This window comes from Falco biarmicus, chromosome 7 (genome assembly GCF_023638135.1).
Source record: "Falco biarmicus isolate bFalBia1 chromosome 7, bFalBia1.pri, whole genome shotgun sequence".
Lineage (NCBI taxonomy): Eukaryota > Metazoa > Chordata > Aves > Falconiformes > Falconidae > Falco > Falco biarmicus.
This window is the reverse complement of record NC_079294.1, coordinates 7,880,377-7,897,004: the sequence shown is the minus strand read 5'-3', so window position 1 is coordinate 7,897,004 and position 16,628 is coordinate 7,880,377. Positions and strand designations below refer to the sequence as shown.

At 46.8% G+C, this 16,628-nt stretch overlaps 1 protein-coding gene across 21 annotated transcripts in view; it reads left to right on the top strand.

Annotated features, from left to right (window-relative positions):
* Positions 1–6,322: 6,322 nt before the first annotated feature.
* The window catches only part of NRXN3 (neurexin 3), a 1,022,200-nt gene continuing 1,011,894 nt past the window's right edge, over positions 6,323–16,628 (top strand). For all 21 annotated transcript variants that reach the window (XM_056346632.1, XM_056346622.1, XM_056346630.1 and 18 more), the window contains exon 1: positions 6,323–6,575. The gene's annotated coding sequence lies outside the window, so the exon portion shown is untranslated. The remainder of the gene's footprint in view (positions 6,576–16,628) is intronic.

Here is a 16,628-nt window from a genome sequence, read left to right as displayed (position 1 = left end):
CACGTAGGAGGACACAGTGCTGCAAGCAGTGTTGGAGGGCAGAGTCCTGGCTGTTAGTTCTTTATGGTCATGTTTGTGTGGTTGCGAGTCAGTACTGGCTTAACCTCCTTTGAGAAAACAGGTGATATGAGACCCAAGCCACTTTGGGTTGGGTTTTCAAAACTCAGTGTTGGATTTTCCAAGATAGATATCCAGTAGAATTTTCAGAAAGTACTTAAATAGCATGGAAATCTAATGCCTATTAACTTTGAAAAAGGAGCATATAGTGCTTTAAAGGTCAAAAACAATACTTTAAGCTTGCCCTGGAGATATGCCACACCTATCATTAAATGCAGGCTAAAAGGCTTTTGTAAAAAATAGTGTTCACTAAGTGGAAAGAAGGTATGTTTTGCTCATTGGAGAATTTTGCTTATGCTAGAAAATTCCCATTCCCCAATGTTTTATAGCAGCAGGGAGAGAACTTTTCCCCTTGACTCAGTTTTATTGGAGTCCTGTTTGGGGTTCACCATCTCACCTTAAATCTTCAAGTTATAGACTCGTGCAAAAATAAGATGTCTATTGTAATCTGATTGTGAATGAGAAGTACTTCCTCGCATGGGCAGAATGATCTTTGATGGCGCTGTGTTCGCTTTGCATGTGAGTAGAGAAAATAACAGATTGTTTCATTTAATCGTCTTTATCCAAAATTATATATAAGGTTTAAAAATGAGATGGCCCAAACATTAGAAGGGCACTGGCTGCAGCAGTTGCTCCTTGTCCTGAGAGGTTCCCAGCTGATCAGTTAGTTATAAAGATGCAAGCATTTTTCAGGAGCTCAGGAATTCTCCTGGGAAAACTTGCACTGCAGTGACTGTGGAGCGGATCTGAGCTCAGTCATGAGTTGGGTGCTATAGTGGGTGTGAGGGGCTGCTTTTTGAAAGAAAGAGAAGGGAGCCTGTCCTGTCCTGCACTGATGTCCTTATTTCACCTGCTTGTGTTGGCTGGGGAGGGTTTCTGTCTTGTGTGGATAAGCAGCCAGCTACAGGTAAGTGTTTGACATGGGATTGCCAGGGATTGTTCTGAAGAATTAACACAACTTTAGGTACAAAATCCCAAACCGTGTTTCCTACATTGTTAGGAGTGTTACCTAGTGGTTACAGCAGGAACTGTCCCTATCTTGTACCGCTGGCCTTGAGCAATCTAGGTGTATGTACTTCGGGGTCACTGAAGGGGTCAAGGGCAAAGTGGAAATAGTATTTAATTTTGAGGACTTGCTGGAGCTCTTCAAGCAGTAGCTCCTGTAAATGCATTGGCTGAGCATCTTATTAAAGAGAGGTTTATATCTTTCAGTCATGTTAAATTCAGCTTTTCTGATCACAGGCTTTTCCATACTCTTACTCTCTTAGTACTCATCAATTTCTATTCTTGCCCAATCCTGCTGATAGACAAGCAGGTATGATATGGTATGTTGTCAGCAGGGAAGCACACTGTGATGTCATTATTTCATTTTCATGGATCCATCTGAGGATTCAGAAACAAGAAGAAGAGGCAGAGTTCAAGTGGAAGATGTAGAAAGTAATAAGGATCTGCTGAGTCTTACTGCAAAGGGGGTTGATAACATCTCAGAAACTGGAGTGATCCCATAGAAGACTTAAGAAGCAGGAAAGGGTGGAGTTCAAAGCTGATGGAAATACTTGTTGGGAGGTTTGTGCATTAACTCTGAACTGTGGCTTTGGTTTTGACCATTTCACTGGATGCTACCTGCTGCCTGTAGAAGTGGTCTCTTCCTTTTGGGCCAGCAGTCAGTCAGGGTCACAGTGGGATTGTTGACAACGACAGATAGTAATGGATGTTTTTTCTGTCTTAGAATGAGATGTAGATATGTGTCTAATGTAATAAGTGGTAGTGTGGGTCATAGAGCCAATGTGACAACCATCAAATTTTATATTGCTGGCTGAAAGAATGTACAGCTTTTTTTTTCTTCTTCCCTTGCACACTTAAGTGTGCACACACACCTGTCTCATCTGTTGTTGTTATGCTTATGTATTCCTAAGTATAAACACACATGTACAAGACAGCCTTTCACAATGACACTCTTAGAGATAGCGGAAAACACTGTCCGTGACTTGGAGAAAGGTTTGCATTATTTTTTCCCCAAATATATTAGTTGGTGTAATGAAACATATTCCATTTCCCTACATGTTTTGCCCTGAACATACCCCTGCAGTGTTTGCATGCACACCACTCTTACTTAAGCCCTCTTACATACTCCTACAAGGAATCCTCTGGGTAAACACATCAGGTTTTTTTGACATATGCTCTTCTATTCATACACTGCCACACACACAAATGTGCGTGTGTGTGTAGTTTCTGTCCCCTGTACACTCAGCTAAAAAAAGCAGTGCTCAGAAAATCGCTTCCTGCGTACACTGTATAGAGTTTCTCTGTAGCTATTAAATAAATGCAATGGAACATGCTAGGAGGAAGAAAAGGTCTGTGAATCAAGAATAAACAGATACGTCCTGCAAATGGCCAGAATAACTTTGGAGGTTGAACATTCCACTGGAGTGAAAAATGGTGTTTGCAGGAGAAGGACTTAGAACTAATCCTCTGGAATGATGGTAAAGGGAGTTCTGACCAGGCACTGTCATGATTACTCTTTTCCCATCTCTGTTATTTCTTATTGTAATGAGTTTTGCTTGCTCAAGTAGGATAAGGTCACCAGTGAGATAACATCAGTTTCGTTTGGCACAACCAAGATGGTCTGATCACAGTTTGGACTGCAGCTTCTAAATTCACCTTGGGTATTAACTTCGGGCAAAAAGACACTGAAAGTGCTAACATGGCAAAAAAAAAAAAAAAGGGGGGGGGGGGGGAGAAAAAAAGCCAGAGATAAATTGCCTTCTTGCCTTGTCGCACAGAATTCCCTGCCACTGTTTCAATGGCAAATTCCCCTTGAGCCTTATTTGGTCAATACCATTCCGAGAACCTGAGGAAAAAGCCCAGGAGATTACATTCCATGGGACAATATTGCAGTGCAGCCTTTGTTCCCATCCCCTGATGCCATACTTGGGGCATTATTAGATGGAATCTTCTAGGTCTTGTGTTGCAGCATTTGGACATCCTGGCATGATGGATGATGCCTCTAACTCCTGCCTTTTCTGTCTCCAGAGCCTATTCTAGGCTCTGATCTCGATCTCTCTCATCATCCCTGCTTAACAGAAAAGGGGGGGACCTGGAACTGATGAAAATGGTACACATAGTTTCTAGTGCATCAGGGAGTTAGGTAGCTCCTGTGAGCCAGATCACTGCTCCAGCAAGATGTAAGCAAAAGCTATGTCTTGTGGGTACTACAGCTGCTGTCCTGAATTAGCAAGCTCAGATCTGAATAGGATAAGTACCTTGAAGATGAACATTCCCACTTAGCTATTTATTGAAAATTGTATGAACTGAACTGCCCCGGATTATTGACAGTATTACATCTTTTAGTTAAAACAAACATGTGAGCGTGGTAAAAAGTTTTGGAAATTCATTTTGAAGGGAACCAGCAAAAGAAGATGAATAACATGTCTGTGCCTGTGCATTCTTGCCTTTTGCCTCTTCTCTCTGGTGGTGGGAGCAGAAAGCACAGTGCCTATGTCAGGAGGGAGTGGCCAGGTGTCCAGGTGTATAAATCTGTGACACTAATTTACAAGGCCCCTTGGAAAGGGAACTTCTTAATGAAAACACCAGAAAAGGCTGATGTATCTACTGATCATCTTATATATGGGGATAAAATACTTTATCTAGAGCGTGTCACACATTTTTGAAAGTCTCACTGGAATGCCAGGGCATGTGCAGCGGAGGGGAGGAGTATCAGAGGGGGCTGGTGCTCGTCTCACTGGTAACAATTATTTTTTTCCTTTCTCTCCACACAATTTGTTTGCAAACTGCAGGGCTAGAGCTAGAGATGTGAAAGAAAGAATTAGAGCAATTAGTCAGAAAAATCCACTCCCCTATAGAGCAATTAGAGTATTGCTTCCTGGACAAAGAACTTCTCCTTATACTGCACTGGTTTCCTCTTCATTCCAGTTAGCTCCACGCTCTAGCAAAGATGTGCCTTGCAACCTTAAAGAAACTTCCTTGCTCTTCTAATATTTTCTCACTACTCACTACCTATTTATAAAATGTCTGCTATTTTGGTGCCGAACTGTAACAATTTTTCAGAAATAGAGGTCTGTGTGTCCGAGTTATGCACATTTTTTCCCAAAGTAGTTATTATCTTCTTTGGTTCATATATAGCACTCTGAACAGAAGTTCCTCAGTTAGATGAAGTCTTCTGTGCTTCTTTCTGATTTACAGCTATTTTATATGCGGGGGTCCTAGTTTTTGGGTTTTTTTTTCAAGTTGAAAGAACGGTGTGTGGATGTAGCTTGTTTTCCCCAATTCTTCTTGGGCTCACTTCATCCTTTGTGATTAAGCAGGCTGTAAGCTGCCATTGCTAGTTTGTTTTTCTCTCAGGGTACATGCTGTTTTCTGTCTGCTAAACTGAAGAGGTTTAGGTTGGAACTAGAAGTGGAGACTGCTGTTGCCATTGATTTTACATGGAAGATGCTCTGATGATAGGCAGCCAGATGAAAATATGATGCAAGCACGTACATGGTCTTAGAAGACCTCAGAGACTGAAGGGCCAGTGGTGGTGCAGTTTCAGATGACTACCTCATCAAATCATTACTTTGATAAACTGCAAGCTACAAAATACTAGATTGCCAGAACTATCAGCAGGGGAAGAAACGTACTAGAAGCCAGATTTTATTGCCAGTTGCACATTTTAAATCTGGAGTTAACTATTGAAGTAAATGAAGTAATACCTGATTTTCTTCACAGTAATTGAGACTGGGATCTAATCCCATGCCCTGAGGAGGGATTGATAGTTCTTACTGCTGTTATATTGTCCATACAAAACAGGAAGCTTAACAATAACTGGCCTTTGCACAGACATCTAAAGGGATAAATTCTTGCTCTTGGGGATGCTGATTTTGAGTCCGGAAGATGCCTCTTTGCAGGACCATTGTCACCTTGTTGAAATAGGTCTCCATTACCCTCTCTGTGCATGTATCTGAATTTGTTAGGGGATGTGAAGGACTGTGTTTTCCAGAGAAACTTCCCAGGGGGCTCCTAACACTACTTGAAACTATTATTTAGTGTTTCTGTGTGGCTATTATCCACCTCAGACACAGCTGCATTTTGATAGTGGGCAAAGTGATCAATACATACTGTATAAAATAATTATTATTTATTATTTATCGAGTGCTGTGAGTAGGCTGTCTGCTATACGAAATGTAGAAAAAGACAAAAACCTTTGAATACATGATCAGAAGAGGAAGGAAAGGCAAATAGCTCTCCAGTCTGTCCCTAGGGCAGATGCATTTCTAAGTGTCTGGCATTGCAGTGTGAGCATTGTACACAAACTTTACAAGATGGTAAGGTCTGGAGAGAGGGGCCAGAAGATTGGATTTCTCACGTTTGGTTTTGTGTATGCTTCATGTGCATGATGTTCCTGCCTGCTAGTCTTTTTTGAGGTGGACTTGCAGCATGATAACACATTGAAAAACTTCACATAGTTCCCCGCGGAAGGCACTCAGAATTATGTTGTTTACTGTGCTAAGTGCCAATGGTGATAAAAAATGATAAATAACAGTGTTTAGGATATACGGCCTGAATGAAATGCTGGTACCAGCACAGTCAATGGTGCCCGTCGGTGCCATTGTCTCTACTTTCACAAGTGAGGAAGCGAGTGGATAAAAAGTTCGAGAGGTTTGTGCAAGGTAACAGGGAAGCTTAGTGGCCGGTTTAAATGAGCCGGGCAGTGTATAAATCGACCTGGGACACCCGGTAGGTTTGGGTCAAACTCTGAGCTAGGAGAGAAAAAAATCTTTGTGGACTTTAAGGGTTGTGGGAATCGCAAGAGGAAGGCGTTACCTGCTGCTCAGAGGGCAGCTCCCTGCTTGCTTGGGTAGTGTTGGCAAACTCTAGAAGGTAAAAACAAGCTGTATCTCCCGTCACCCCGTGCTGGGAGCAGAGGGGCAAAAATACGGCCGTGCCGTGCCGTGCCGGCGAGGCAGCGCCCGAGGAGAGGGAGGCTGGCGGGGCCGGAGGCAGGAGAGGAACCTCCAAGCTCTCTCCCGGGAGGAGCCGGCGGTCCCGCCGCAAGCGCGGGAGGAGCAGCCCCGCCGGGCGCTGCCGCCCGGGGCCGTGCCCGCAGCCGAGGCCGGGCGGACCGTGCCTGGGGGCCGGGGGCGCGGGCCCGCGGTCTCTTTAAAAGCCGGGGCCGGGCCGGGCGGGCGCGGCGGCAGGGGGCGGCGGCGGCGGCGGCGTGCGCGGGGCTCGGGCTGCTCCGGCACCGCGGCGCGCTCAGCCCTGCGCAGCTCCGCCCGCGGCCGCCCGCGGCTCGCACGGCTCGGCTCGGCACGGCACGGCTCGGCGCGGCCAGCCCAGCCCAGCCTCCCCGGGACCCCCGCGAGCCTCCGCGGCTGGGGCCACGCTGGAGCCCCCTGCCCCGCGGCGGAGGCGAGCCGCGAGTTGGCGCGGCGGCCGGCGGCCGCCCGGCTGCGGAGGTGAGAGGGGGCGGCGGGCGGGGGGCGGCACGGCTCGGCACGGCCCGGATCGGATCGGATCGATCGGCGGGGGCTGCCCGCCGGGCGGGCGCTGGGCGCCGCCGCTCCGGAGCTCGGCGGGTGGGTTTCTTCAGACCCCCCTCACGACAACTATTTCGGATCGTTTCACCCCGCTGTGCCCGCTCCCTGCTGCCCCGGCGGGGCTGGGCGCTGGCCGCCCGGGCGGAGCGGGCGCGCACCGACCCCCGGGACGCTCCGGCCCCGGCTCCTTTTGCCCGACTTTTTGGGAAATCGCAGTTCCCACGGCGGGGCTTTTCGGAGTGGAAAATGGGGGTGGGGGGGGCCCTCTCGGAAAAGAAGACGACACTACGCTGAGTTACGGCAGGGAGACGCTTAGAGAGAGCCTACTGTTTGACTAAAGCGTAAGGATTTCTTTTTAAAAAAAATATTGATGAGGAAAGAAGAGAGGCTGAAGATGAAAGTTTTTTTTCTTTAATATTTTTTTTCCTCTTCCAAGTCTTCGGATCTATTACAGTAGCGCCTTTCCTCCCCGCCTTCCATTTGTTTGTATTAATGATTTAGTAGCCGTCTTGCCTGAAAACTTCCACCGTGAGCGACTGCTGTGGGTTTTCAGGCAGTCAGTGACCTTAAAGGTTGGTTCAATGCTTTCTTCGTGCAAGATGTATGTGAAATAACCGCTGTGGTTTTGGGTTTTTTTTTCTTTTTCCGTCAAAAAAAATCCACCTGCTTTATAATTTAAAAGAAAACATCATTCAGTCAGGGAGTGATGTAATTCTCCTACCTAAGGGCACTGACTCTGATGCTTTGCAGGTGACTTGTCTTTTGCTTACTCTTTAAATTTATTTTAATTGCAGTATTTTGTAGCTAGGAAGTAACATATTTAACCAGTGCTCTTTGAGGATGTATTTTGTTAAAATTGAGATCTTTCTCTTTCAAAAAAAAATTTTCCCCTGATTTCTTCCCCCTTCCCCACCCCAAAGAAAACAATAAAAAAGATTAAGCAGGAGATCAGTGGCAGAAAACCCAAAGGATTGGGGAGGCAGAATTCAGGCTAAAAACATTGAATCGTTTATAAAAAGGACACTTTCAGCCTTTCGCTTTTCCAAGCTCTCCTTCCACCTTTCCGTGATCAAACTGTTCAACGCTTCGTTGCAAATAGTTTTAAGAAATTATTTCTGGTTTTCCTAAATATTAATTGTTCCTCCTCTATTTTTTACTGCACACAATTGTTCCGTGATAAGCACACAGCCCTCCTAAAAAGGTGACTATTGAAATGACCGCTCACCAATACGTGCTTAATGCATATTTTGAGGGGCTATTTTTTGAGGGGGTGAACTCTTAACTAGACTGGTGAAAAGTCTAAGAGAGATGTTGAGTAGGTGGAGAAAAAATTGATCACAAAAGGTTTTGTTTGCCGTGATGATACAGTCAGTTATTAATTGTAACGTGAACCAGAAGGGTGTTACATCTGTCACTGGTTTAAGTTAAAATAGTCATTGGTGTTAAGTTGGGCAAGTTTATCTAACGGTTAGTAGTATTTTGGGGGGAGGAGGCTGCAGAGATTATTGCTCTTGGTGTTAGGACTGGACGCGCTTTATCAGCTGAACGAACTAGATTATTGTACAGACATAATTTTCTATTTCTCTATCGGTTTCTTTTCAGTCTTTAGCAGTTTCTTAAACATTTGTCTCTAACAAAGTATCTGGTTTTTGGGAGTAGGGAGGTGCAGCTGGGAACGTTGGAAGTTTGGGGATAATGGGAGCAACAGGACGGTATTTATTTATTTAAAAAAAAAAAAAGAGAGAGAGAAGTTAAGAGGTGAGGATTCTCTTTCTGGAGCATTCGGGCACTTTCCGGTGGGGTATGTCTCTAGGCTTTTAATTATTTATTTCACTTTTGTCCTTTAAAAGAATGAAGTAAAGCGAAACCAAAATGAAATGAAATAAAATTAGAGTAAGCGTTGAAAAATAAATAAATAAAGGAATGGAATGTCTGAAAGCCCAATGCTTGATTTCATCATCCTGGTGGTGATGGCTTCTCGATAGAAGCGATATCTGCCGATATCACCCCTGTTCCATGGCTATAGCCTGGCCTCATTTTACGCTGCGTTTCCACTGAACATGTTGACGTGCTGCTGCTTATATAAGGGGAAGAACAAATTCAAGCAGATTAGTGCTTGGGATTTTGAGATCGGCTACCCAGATTGTGTTGTGGGTTTTTTCCTTTGCTTGGGGGAGCTGATAGGGAAGGCTGGAGAATGATGGGAGGGGGTAAAATCGGGATGTGTGGTTGGGGGAAGATGGGGGTGATGCGGGGAGCAGCTTATTCACATAATGTCTGCGCTATGCCCTTTTTCTTTTCTTTTTATAAAGCCCATTATCTCTAAAAACACATTATTCTCCAGCCTGGTCTAAAAAAAAAAAATAGTGGGAGGGGTTATCATAGCGAGGGGGTTTGGTATGGGAGTCATTAGCCCCACTGCTGCAAAACCAAGATACAGAAATCCATCTGCACCAACATTTCGGGGGGAGGGAGGGCGTAGAGAGGGGGGAAGGGATGGATTGTCTATCTTGGATTAGCGAAGTGGAGCTTTGTATTCTTCATTTTCCTCCCCATCTTCTGCCATTTCCCCCCATCCCCCCTATCTGCACACCCGCTTTCCTCCTCCCAGCCCCCACCCCCCCGAAGGTTTCTCATCCCTTGACGAGAAAATTCTGTGTTACATCCTGATGGCTCTGCGGCTTTTTTTTTTTAGTGCATCACAACAGTGGCACGATGACCTTTGCTTCATGCCACATAGATTCGGGTTCCTGATAGGACTGTGACTGCAGCTTGGGCACATGTGCACACGCTCATACACCCATAGTCATGTACCTAGGACAGGCCGTGATTTAATTCCGATTTTTGCGTGTGCGTCTTTGTGTGTGTGTGTGTCTGATAAACATTGGCAGAGGGTAGGGAACGCAGTAAATGCCAAAGGCACGTCCATCCATTTCACCAGCCTCTTTTGCCGTGCTCTTTTCCTGGACATTGTCTCACACATCATGAGATTTTGTGTCGGGGAGGGGTGTGCCCTATGTGGATGGCAGGGGCCTCAGGGTTGGAGGGAGTGTATGCATACTGGGGAGGGAGGAATTGGGGGGCGCGGGGAAGGGGGGGGGGGAATGGACCTGACGATGCTAATAACATTATTTTGGTCAAATGAACGTCTGGTGATAATGATTCAGTGTAACCATCCGTGAAATACATGCTTGCGACACACTGGAATAAAGGTTACTCCAGGGAGCTCCGGCAGAGCCAGGCATGCTCCGGGGAGTGAGCCGTCCCCTTTATGGGGGAAACAAAATTCATAAGCACCCCAGGCCCCCTCCCTTCCCAACGCCTCCTTGCATGTCCAAGCTGGAGGGCATTGCGATGGAGAGGGGGTGGGCTGCACTGGAGCCAGGATCAAACAAAGCCTTCCCGCCTTGTCCTCCTGTGCCATCCTCCCTTGCCCTCTTTGAACTTACCCGTGCCGTTGATCCAGACGATACAGGAATATCGCCATTTCTATGCAGTCCCTGCTGGAGGCTGGAGGGTGGTGAATTGAGGTGGGGGGGTGGGGATAGCTCCTTGTGTTTCTGTTGTAGGATGTGCAGGAGAGCCACGGCTTTTTGGGTTTGAGTAGAGCAGGGGAAAGGCTGGGGTGGGGGAGCAAAGCAAGACGAGAGTCTCTTCCTCCCTCCCTCCCTTCCTTCCTTCTTTCCCCCATCTAGGACATGGGGAAGGGTTCAGCAAGCCTCAGCTGGTGGCTGCGGGTGACTGGTGCACTGGGGTGGGGGAGCTGAGGCAGTGAGAGGGAGGCTTTTCCTGGGTTTCAAGCAGGCCAGGACCCTCTCGAAGGCTCACAGACCTGCTCAGCACCCTCCTTCCCTGGGTGTGAAGGACCTCTTTGCTTGGTCACGGGCAGCTCACAACCAGGCAAAAGGCAGTCTTGGGGAGGAAGGTGCTCTTGCGGTTCTGCCAGCTGCTGCTTCTCATCTCCTGTGTGTGGCTGTGCCTGCTCTGAGGTCTCCATGTTTCTGGATTTTTCCAGTTCATGAAGCAATAGCAAAAGCTGAATCAATAGGTCTGTCCAGGGCTATTGTTTGCCTTTTGCTTTTCCCCATTTTCCCTGACCTTGAGGTGCAACGGTAAACTACAGCCAGGAAGATGGGGTAGGGGTGTGTCCTGTGCCCCACACTGTTGGTGTGGGTGATGCCCAGAGACATATTGCTTTCCCTCACTTCCGTGCTTTGTGCTCACCAAAGCCAATCTTGCCTCAGCTGCCTGTCTTCACCAGTAGTTAATTTTTGATCTCTCCCTGCCCTCCCTCTTACCACAGTCACTTCAGAATTGGTTGTCATGCTGCAGCTCCTGTGCTTGCAGGCCAGCCATGGCTGCTGTCGAAGATGATGCGGTGGCCAGCTAAGCAACAGGCTGTGGGTGCTGCAGGGCCCATGTGCCCGCTCCCCCCAGACATTGCCTCGCTGGTACTCTGTGGGATAAAGGTGGGCCCTGGCTTTGTGGTTCCTCTTATTTCCCCAGTGATTAAGGTACTAGCATCATCTTATGGCACAGTGAGCCTCCTTTTATGAATTATTTGTTAGCAGGAATAGGAAAGGTTGGAAAAAAAAGCATTATTGTAGGTAAACTTCAATGATTGCATTGTGAGTTTTGTAGCTCAGCAGTCCCTGACTGTGGTGCTTTGTCCTTCCTTGAGCTTGCACAGCCAATGGAGAAGAGTGAGCTTCGTGTGGAACTGGAACTTACTCCTCACCCTGAACGATTTGCAGCCTTGAAGTGAGAGGGGAACTCTGTTCCTGCAGAGAGTTCAGAAGGTGAAAGGTGGTGCCAAGGATGATTTCTGGTAGTGATGACGGTGGATTTTAAGACCTAAGTTTGTGCACAAAAAAAATGTGCCTTCTCCCTCCCTTACTTTCCTGCCTTTTCAAGCAAGTTACCAAGACATCAGGTGCTGGCAACTCTTACTCTTTTTGTGTTAGGATTGGATTTAAACCCTTGACCTAGAGGATAACTTCAAACTGAGCAAGATTGTCTGGCATGTTTCTGGGAAGGGAGAACTTAGTCCCTTTCTTGTTGTAGCAGCAGTGGTGTTTCAGTGATCTACTGAACTTCTTGCTTTTGTTTCTGTAGCCTCCTCTGGGCTCTGGAGTTTACCTGTTTTGAGAAGCAGAGTTCCGCCCCCCCCCCCCCCCCCCCCCCCCCCCCCCAGCCTTGATCTGTCTTCCTTTGCCCTCTTCTCAGCTCTGCATTCTGGGCATTTGCAGGTGGATGTCTGGATAGTGGCTGAGCTGTCATATGCTGTGTCAAGGATAAGGACATACAGTGATCTGGCCAAGAACAAACTGAAGGAGCCAGAAGCTTTATGATAACCAAGAGCCAGGATATGACATGGCTTCTGACAATGATTCAAGAGACAGGGTGTTTAGTTTAAGGGAAAAAAGCTCAGCAACTTTATCTGCCCCTGCCCCCGCCAGCATGAAGAGGAGACAGGCTTTATTTTGGGACTGTTGCCAATGCAGCTGGAGTCAGAAATTACCCAAATTTTGGTTAATCTTTGGAAATTTTTATCAGCTCTCTTTTCCCCCTCATCCCCCTCTTCTAGTTAATAGCAGAGTCTGTCAATCTAGCAGAGGCTCTTAATTCATACAGCAAGTGGTGAGGAAGATATTTTGCGTTTTGGAAACCAAGATGCTAAAGGGATTGGTAGCTTCTTGAAACTAGCACGCGGCATAATCTTGGGTCAGGCTATTTGCTTTTTCTTTTCTTTGGTTTCTCCTCACATGGGCATAGACCAAGGCAATTTATGTATGTAAAGGACTCTGAGAATCAAAGATGGTGTTTTGACCTCTCTGCCAATCCAAACAGCCAGACCAAGATATGTTTTTAGAAGGGCAGCATGGGAGAATTTTGTTCTGCCTTTCTTCTTGTTATGGGCAGTGGATGGCATTTTCAGTACTTTGTGTTTGCACCTTCCCCCACCACCCCCCACCACCTTTTTTTTAGCATGGAAAAGTCATGAGCTTGGCTTAGGCCAGCCTGAGAATGGCTTTACTGAGGTCTAGCAGGGATGAAGTGCAGTGTCCCTGTAGTGGAATGCTTGGAAGAGTTGAGCAATAAGATTCCTAATAGAAATATGCCAGTGACGTTGGAAGATCCTGTGTTCTTCCTTAAGGAAACATGGGGATATGATTTCTCTTGTTGCCATTTCCAGAAAAAGGCACTCTCTGAGCACTGTGGGCAGATGTTGGGAGCTGTACACCATGCAACCATCTTGGCAGAGTCCTCTGTTTGGATAAAGCCTGCAGCCTCTCGGGACTCTGGGCTGCTGCAAGCATCGCTGTGTGGCTTTGCAGAGGGTGGCAGGGGTGTGCTCACAGCCATCGGTTCAGCTCGTTCTGAAATGTGGCCCCTTGCTGTAGAGCAGGGCCCTTCATCTGCCTTGCTTCCTTGTGTCTCTTAGAGCTTTTCCCCTGTCAGCCCTGTGCCTGAATTCTCTCCTGGGCATGTTCCCCTGCCTGTTTCTTGTCTGCTGGCAGCAGGAGTGAGCCAGGGTGTTGGGAAGGGGATGTCGGGGATGAGGGGGACTCTGTCAGCATATCTGTCGTCTCTCAGCAGTGTGCTCAGCTTCCGTCCTTTCCAAATTCCTTTACTCTGCCCTTGGTGGTGAGGGACGGCTTGTTTCGAATACAATCTGCTTGTGTCATTCCTGGCCCTGCCGCTTGTCATCCATCACATCATGGGAACTAATTAACACTAGTGGCTTTGAATCCTGGGAATGACAGTTCTGGGATAGTAGACTCTTTCAAAGATCCTGATGTTTCTCTTCAGAACTAGGGCAGCCCAGCCCAGGAGTTCATGGACTCTGTTGTCTTGTCTGCTGCACCAACCCTGTAGTGAGGGTGCGTGTGTAATTAGCAGGGAGGGCACCCAAGGCCTAGGCCTGCCTCATAATGCCCTTGACAGTGCTGCAGCATCCCCTGCATCCAAGTACCTCCCAGCAGCCGGATGAGAGCCAAGGAATGGGATAGAATAATTGATGAGGATAGGGGGAGGTATGATGTAAACCTTTTGAAGCTGCCGGTAGCTTCTCTACTGCCCTTTTGGGTACGTAACAGCTGTGCGTAGTCCTAGAATCTGCTTGTGAGTTTGACCCTGGGAGCATCTGCTCATGGCAAAGCATACTGTCCTGTGCCTGCTGCACTGCTCATCCTATTGCTGTGTTGATGGGAGGTGTCGTCAGGGGAATCGGTGTGCTGCTCCCGTGGGGATGACAGGATTAAAGGTGAGGCATTGGTCATACTGTGAGGCTACCCAGACAGTACTTGCTCCCCTTCTCCCTCTACTTTCTCTCCTTCCTACTGTTGTGAACCACTTCTAAGGAGGGGAAGAGTCCCATGGGGATGGAAAGGAAGGTAACTAAGCAAGAATATGTTTTCTGGCAGCTGAAGGGGGATGAGGAGAGGAAGAGCTCTCCAGCGGGGTAATTGTCTGATGAGGCCGGCTGCATCTGCAGAGCAGGGAGGTGCTGGCTTCATTTCAGTCTGCTGTTGCAGCCCATTTTTTTTTTCCCAATAATGTGTTAATTAAGCATTGATTTCAGGGGAAAAAGGAATCTGCTTGAACTGCAGAAACTAAATGGAGTGTGGAGGAACGGGATCTGGTGAGGGATGTGTGGAAGGACCTTCTGTCAGCTGTCTTCATGACCAGTCATGGAGGGAAGAAAGGAAAGGACTGAAGAAAAGCTTGTTCACCTTTAAGTTTAGAGTCCTTTGCTCTTCTTAAAGGAGAGTCTTGTTTCTTCTTTAACCACACAGTTTTCAGCTGATGTGTGCTAAGGAATTACCACGTAGCCAACTGTATTTTCTTATGAAATATAAGTAATTAAATATTTCAGTTTTATTAAAAAGCAAAATTGAAGAGAGGTTTTTCAAGGCATGTTAGCATTCAAGAGGCTTTTTGTTCATTTTGGCACTCCTGATTTTCTGCTTATGTAGTTACTGTTGTATCTATAAATTAATCAAGCTGTGGTGCAAGTTAAGGCACCAGTCATAATGGTGAACTTGCTCTCATTACTTGCAGTTATCTAGTAGCTGAACTGACCTTCATTTACTGCATGTGGGTACGTCAGTCACTGAACACAGATATAAGGTTGTGATGTGCACATTTAACGTTTTCTCTTCTGATCCTCAGAGCACTGGAAGGTGAGACAAGATTGTGAAATCTCGCTCCCTTGCTTGGCTGAAATTTCTTCTGTTCATTAGACTGGAAGAGCCAGTGGGAGGCTATGCTGCCCTCTTTTTGTGCTTCCACGTGTTAGGGATGCATAGGGAAGATAGGATCTCAGGCTCAAGCAAGGACTCTTATCTGGAATAAACCTCTCTGCTGATGTGAGCAATGTATTCTTATGGCATTAAACGGTTTGATTTGAATTATTTTGACCACTGTGCTTTCTGTCTTCACTAGTTCTGGGAAATAATGGAAAGGAGGGAATAACCTGTCTGACCTTTCTGAGCATTGTGTTAAGCCTGAATTAAAGTGATCTCGGTCAGATCATGCAATAAATGAAATGGCAGCATTATCCTGAGAAGCAGCCTGTCCTGGCTGCTAAATTCCTTTCCGCACCATCTGCAATATCGCACTACAGAAGGATCTGCTGTAGCATCAGGACACATTTGAAAAGGAACAGCCATGGAACAACTATTTTCCAGGAAGTTTTCTTTGACCTGTTGCTGGCTGTTGAAACCCTCAGAATCACAATGGTTGAGGTTGGAGGGGACCTCTGAGGTTCATCTGATCTGACCCTCTGCTTAAGCAGGGCCCCTGGAATGGAAAAGGTGACCATGTCCAGATGGCTTTTGAATATCTTCAAGGAGGGAGGCACCACAACTTCTCTGGGAAACTTGTGTCAGGGCTTGGTCACTCCCATGGTAAAAACATGTTTCCTGATGTTCAGACAGGACCTCCTGTGTTTCAGTTTGTGGTTATTGCCTCTGGTCCTGTCACTAGGCACCACTGAAAAGAGTCTGGTGGCTCTGTCATCTTTACACCCTCCTTTCAGGTGTTTATTTATGTTGATAAGACCCCCCAAGTCTTTTGTCCTCCAGGATAAACAGTCCCATGTTTCCTAGACTTCCTTCGTATGAGAGATGCTATTAGTCCTCTTCATGGCCCATTGTTGGACTCTCCCCATTACGTTCATCTCTTTCTTGTACGGGGGGGGGGGGGCGTACTCCAGGTTTGGCTCACCAGTGCTGAGCAGAGGGGGAGGATCCCCTTCTTCAACCTGCTGGCCACACTTCTCATGCAGCCCAGGATACCAGTAGCTGCCTTCTGTGCAAGGGCATGTTGTTGGCTGATGTTGAGCTTGGTGTCTACCAGGACTCCCAGATCCTTTTCCACAAAGCTGCTTTTCAGCCAGGTGGCCCTCAGCATATACTAATGCATGACCCATGGACATCACTATAGTGGTATGGAGTGGCAGCAGAGCAGGCAGGATGGCCCTTAATCATTAACATAAGAAGCAGGATTCTGGAGTGCTTTTCTGGAATCTGTCAAACCAGTTTTTCACACAAGACATCACTTTCTCCATCCATGGAAGATTCAGAGTTATAGTTTGTAAAGCATTACGAGTGCCTTGAAAAGAAGGCTTCATGTATCTGAATAGAACAGAACAGTTCCAGTTGGAAGGGACCTACAATGATCATTGAGTCCAACTGCCTGACCACTTCTAGGCAAACCAAAAGTAAAAGGATATTAAGGGCATTGTGCAAGTGCCTCTGACAGGCATGCGGCATTGACCATCGCTCTGCGACGTCTGTTCCAGTGTCTGGTCAGCCTCTCTCAAAGTGTTTCCTGATATCTTGTCTGAACCTTCCCTGGTGCATCTTTGAACTATTCCTAAACATCATGCCTCTGAATAGTGGGGAGAAGAGATCATCACCTTCCTTTCCCATTCCCCTCCTCAGGAAGCTGTAGAGAGCAATGCAA